The following is a 4,730-nucleotide window of genomic DNA, read 5'->3' as shown; positions in this document are numbered from 1 at the left end:
TATAAGACACTGTCTTATTTTCGGGGAAACAGGGTAGCAACACTATTGGACATTGACAAATGACTGCAAAATACCGTCTCTACAAGAGTCCCCTCCCCTTCCACACACCCTTACCACCACTTGGTGCTACCACACGGACTGTTTCTGGGATCCTCTGCAGGCCATCTGCCCTTCTCGGGTTCCTTTTTAAAATGCATTTTGTGTTTGGTGGTAGTGGTTGAGGAGCACTCACCAGGTCAACAGTTCACGTAGGTACACTTCGCTGACCGGGACGTCATTCTCTGGGTGTCCTCCACCCTCACCCCGCTCTCCCGGGCTGTTCCTCCTCCATTCACATAAACGCTCTGCGCCCTGAGGTTCCTGCCCACTCTTTGGAGTTGCTGTGGCCACTTTAATGCCATGTCTCCAAACGCCAAATTCCCTGCCATGGAGTCCACGCTGACGCGTGGCGACCCCACAGGACAGGGTAGAGCTATCACTCTTGATGGGAGTAGAAAGCGGTATTTTTCTCCGGTGGAGCGGCTGGTGGTTACGAACTGCTGACCTTGCAGTTAGCAGCCTGGTAACCACTAGTCTCTTGATCCCAGATAGATAATTCTGAAAACAGCACAATGCTCAAAGCAGACATCCTCTACTAGTTGCGCTAAACTTGTTTGGAGTTAAATAAAAAGACCGTGGGGGAATAGTGTTGGTCTCAGAGTTAAAGATCTCCGGGCCAGTCTCGGGTTCATGCAGGCCCCCTCACCCCGCGAATCCGGAAAGTCTGGATTCCATGCAAATTTGAAATGCATCTTAATCTTATTGGAATATTAGCATCCGTGGGACCTCCCTTTCCGGAAGGACACCTCCCGTGGGAGGGTCTTCTCCGCCCCACGGCAGCTCCGCTTCGGGGGCGTGGCTATCCGGTAAACCCCGCCCACTTCCCCACGGAGCCAGGGCCCCGCCCACGCCTGGCTGCAGGCTGCCTCCGTCTCGCAGCTGCAAGGACTGAAGTCTTTCTTCCACGTGACCCTGTGGCCTGCAGGAATGGGTCACGCCCTGGGCATTTGCTTCCACCAGCGGGCGGCTCCGTGGGAGAACGACCTCCCGATGGGAAAACCTACAGGAGCATTTCGACCGCACCCCGTGGAGTCGCTGGGAGCCCAGTCGCCACCCCCCACCCAGAGTCAGACCCTGAGCTTGAACCTGCTCTAGAACTATTCCCATCGGAACGCCAACAACAAAAAATAAATCAGCTGTACTTTTCCTGCCCTTAGGGGTTGCCTTCCCCCGCCAGCGAGGAAAGCTGGTGCAGGAACAAGTCCGGAGAGGCCGACCTCGCTTCCCAGGTGAAACTTCATTTTTCAACCCGCCTGTCCCCTTCACACACCAGATCTCCTTTGCCCGACTTCTCCAGCCCTCGCCCCTTTCAAACCCAGCTGTCGCAATGGGCTGGGCTCTCCGAAGCCGCTCAGAACCCCACTTTCTCTGAGGTTCTGGCCCTCCTAGTGTCCCAGGCCTGCAGGTGGCTCTGGCTCGTGGAACAAACGAGGGGCCGGTCCTCACGTCCAGGCAAGTCCAAAGGTATGGCCGCAGAGGACCCTTGATGGAAGCAAACACGCAGATGGTACAGAGCTGCGTACCCCCACTTCTGAGGCTTAAGGAGAAAACCACAAATCTAACACTCAAACAACAGAGACTCAGTATCTGACAGTTTCTGTGAGCCAGGAGCATGGGCATGGCTTAACTGGACCGGCTCTCTGTAAGGCTGTAGTGGAGGTGTGGGCCAGGGTTGGAGTCTCTATCAGAACCTCGACTGGGGCAGAATTCAGTTTCGTGGAGGTTGTCACATTAAGGGTCCCTGTTCCTTGTTGGCTGTGGCCAGGCCAACCACAGTTCCTTGTCATGTGGCCAGCTCCAGCATGGCGGCTTCATCAAAGCCAGCAAGGGAGGCTGCTTCCTAGCAACATGGCCATTACAATCTTATGTGATGTAATCACATATTTGTCAGTCCCGCTCGCTGCAGGGGAGGAAATTACATGGAGTCGTGAGGCAGGATCATGGGGGCCACGTTGGCATCTCTCTGCAACCCCGAGGTCCCCATCAAATCTTAGCTGTTGGTTAGCAGAGCTACTCTTTGGGGGCCGGAAGACACCACAGTTCCATGGATGTACATGTCCAATCCCCCAGATGGAGGTCAGGTGAGCCCAGAGTGCTCCCACAGCACCTACAAGCCAGTCACCAAATACAGAGGAAATGTCAGGGAGTTCCAGACAGTTGGCAGGACGTGGACTTTCTACTCACAATATGATTATCTGATGGTCATCAATTTCTGGGTTGACAGTTATTTTAAAAACCCATTAAACAGTTGCCACAAAATAGGAAGTGGGTCAGACACCACCAATGTGGCTCTTTTCTAGACAAAAAGGAGTCTCCTCCACGCTTCCCTGCACTGTTCCCTGCTTGTTCTACAGGTGATCTATGGAAACCGATGTTCCCCGCCCCCCACACCCCCGGATTTTGCTGCTGCAAACTTTCACCAGCACAATAGAAACGTGGGCTCTAGTTTGGCATCAAGTCTAGCCACTTGCTTCCTGAGACCCTGGACAAATTGCTTCGTTAACCTCTGTTGTCTTGGTTTCCTCATCTATAAAATGGGATCATAAGGTGGCCATCTTCCTGGGACTGTTATCTGAGTTAAATGGATGAGTCAAAAGCCTGTGGTGTCACTGTTAGTGACCGTCAAGTCCTCCTCAACCCATTGATTAGAGTAGAACTGCTCCACAGGAACTGGAGCCCTGGTGACACGGTGGGTTACAATTATTGGGCTGCTAACCTCAAGGTCAGAAGTTTGAAACCACCAGCTACTCTTTGGGAAAACTATGAGGCTTTCTACTTCTATAAGAAGTTACATCCTTGGAAACCCACAGGGGCAATTCTACCCTGTCCTATACAGCTGCTAAGGAGCCCTGGTGGCATCGTGGTTATCTGTTGGGTCAACTGCAAGGTGTCAGCAGTTGGAAAGCCCCAGCACACAGCAGTTGCTCGGGAGAATGACGAGGCTTTGTGCACCTGCCATGAAAGCTATAGGCCCAGTTCTACCAGGTTGCTATGGGTTGGGGTTGACTCTATGGCAGTGATTTGTTTTTGGGATCTCTAGGAGCCTACACCAGGCCTTTCTTCTGCTGCAGAGCTGCTGGTTGAGTTCGAACCACTAACCTTTAAGCTAGCATTGGATCGAAAGCCGGCTTGCGCCACCTAAGTTCCTCATAAAGAGCCAGGCACGGAACAAATATTAATGTCACGACTGAGAGTTGTCACCTACTTTGGGACCCCACAGAGTTCACAAAGGGTTAAGCACTTGACTACTAACTGAACCGCCTGGCATGCCTGATGGGACACAGCTGTAGTTTGACACACAGGGCCACCAGGAGTCAGGACTGACCGGGACAGCTACCAGTCCGGTCAGAACACTTCCTTTGTTTCTGCTTTCTGGACCTCTCTCCCTTTAAAGGAAAGAGAAAACACCCTGACCCCAAGGGGCCTGGGGAAGTGCACAGGAATGGGTGGGGGGATGTGGCTGTCTCCAGAGATGACAGTTTAGAGGGTCTGCTCGAGTCTGACTCTGCTGTGGGTTGGAGGTGCCCCTCTTATCTGGCTGTCCCAGTCAGCACTGGGTGAGGGACTGTGCCCATGGAGTCTCGGTGCCATGGGATGTGGGCACTGGTGGAGGTGGAAATTCCCTGCCATGGGCAGGGCGGACAGGGGCTTGGCTCAACATCTAGACTGTCCCCGGGGTTGCACAAGGGCACAGGGACCTGGGCAGCCTCACTGTGCCAGGAGAGAACCCAGGAGATGCCAGGATTTCCTGCCCCCCACCCCCACCCCATCTCTGCCGGGATCTGGTGAGTGATGCAATCCCCAGCATTTGAGAGAAGACTGGAGGAGGGGGCCCCGGACACAGCTGACACCCAAGAGGGGCAGAGCCGGTGCCCAGGGGTGAAGGGCATTCCCTTCGACAGCCACCACCTTATGGGTCTGGGTTCCCAGGAACCGCTGAGCAAACAGGGGGGCTCTCAGACCAGTTATCATCCTCCCACCTGCTCAGATCCTCAACCATCCCTGTACCCCCTCCAGCCAGATGATGGGGGGAAACCTATTCGAGACTTCAGAAAGCCTACAGAACCTGAGACCCCTTAATTGGCCACAGCTCCAGAGACCCAGGCCGGGGGCCACCCTGGCTTCTCCAACAGAGTTGAGCAGGCCTCACTAGGAAGCAAACATTTTCCAACGTGGCCGGGCACAGCCAGGAGGCTCCTGGGACGCGCCAAAGCAGGGTCAAGGAGGGATGCCAAGTGAACGGTTCAGTGTGGGCAAGTCAGCGCCGCCAACGGGCTGTCCTCGGGAGGTTCCCGGGCCTGTACCACTCTCTGGAACATTCCTTTCATGTAGTCTTCCCTCTGCTTCCTTTCTGCACTCCGCTGACCGCCCCCTCCTTCCAGAAGGCGGGGAGGTTTCCTGGCTCTGGGGCTTTCCGGCCTGCATGCGGACCCACCTTCCTGGGTGGGCGGGATCAGCTCTGCCAGGGGGCAGCCCAGGGTCCCTCCAGTGGCAGGGGGGTGGGGGGCGCCTGGGCCTGTCCCTTAGGGAAACTCGGGTTTTCCGGCGGTCGCCAGAGGCTCCCCACCTCCTTATCCCTTGCTTTGCACACAGCCTCGCACTGGCCTGGCCCCCGCCCCCCCAAAAACTCA

This window comes from Echinops telfairi, unplaced genomic scaffold (genome assembly GCF_000313985.2).
Source record: "Echinops telfairi isolate 266 unplaced genomic scaffold, ASM31398v2 ScPeMD7_3;HRSCAF=10, whole genome shotgun sequence".
Lineage (NCBI taxonomy): Eukaryota > Metazoa > Chordata > Mammalia > Afrosoricida > Tenrecidae > Echinops > Echinops telfairi.
Note: the sequence above shows the minus strand (reverse complement) of the source record.